At 41.0% G+C, this 544-nt stretch overlaps 1 protein-coding gene across 2 annotated transcripts in view; it reads right to left on the reverse strand.

Annotated features, from left to right (window-relative positions):
* Positions 1-544, reverse strand: part of SPATA6 (spermatogenesis associated 6) — a 171,130-nt gene that overhangs the window by 86,036 nt on the left and 84,550 nt on the right. The gene's annotated exons all lie outside the window — the stretch shown is intronic.

Genomic DNA, 544 nt, shown 5'->3' on the forward strand with positions numbered 1-544 from the left:
GCAGAGTTCCAAAGAATAGCAAGGAGAGATAAGAAAGCCTTCCTCAGTTATCAATGCAAAGAAACAGAGGAAAACAATAGAATGGGAAAGACTAGAGATCTCTTCAAGAAAATTAGAGATACCAAGGGAACATTTCATGCAAAGATGGGTTCAATAAAGGACAGAAATGGTATGGACCTAACAGAAGCAGAAGATATTAAGAAGACGTGGCAGGAATACACAGAAGAACTATACAAAAAAGATCTTCACGAGCCAGATAATCACGGTGGTGTGATCACTCACCTAGAGCCAAACATCCTGAATGTGAAGTCAAGTGGGCCTTTAGGAAGCATCACTACAAACAAACCGAGTGGAGGTGATGGAATTCCAGTTGAGCTGTTTCAAATCCTAAAAGATGATGCTGTGAAAGTATTGCACTCAATGTCAGCAAATTTGGAAAACTCAGCAGTGGCCATGGGACTGGAAAAGGTCAGTGTTCATTCCAATCCCAAAGAAAGGCAATGCCAAAGAATGCTCAAACTACTGCTCAATTGCACTCATCTCA

This window comes from Bison bison, unplaced genomic scaffold (genome assembly GCF_000754665.1).
Source record: "Bison bison bison isolate TAMUID 2011002044 unplaced genomic scaffold, Bison_UMD1.0 scf7180017864033, whole genome shotgun sequence".
NCBI classification, from domain to species: domain Eukaryota; kingdom Metazoa; phylum Chordata; class Mammalia; order Artiodactyla; family Bovidae; genus Bison; species Bison bison.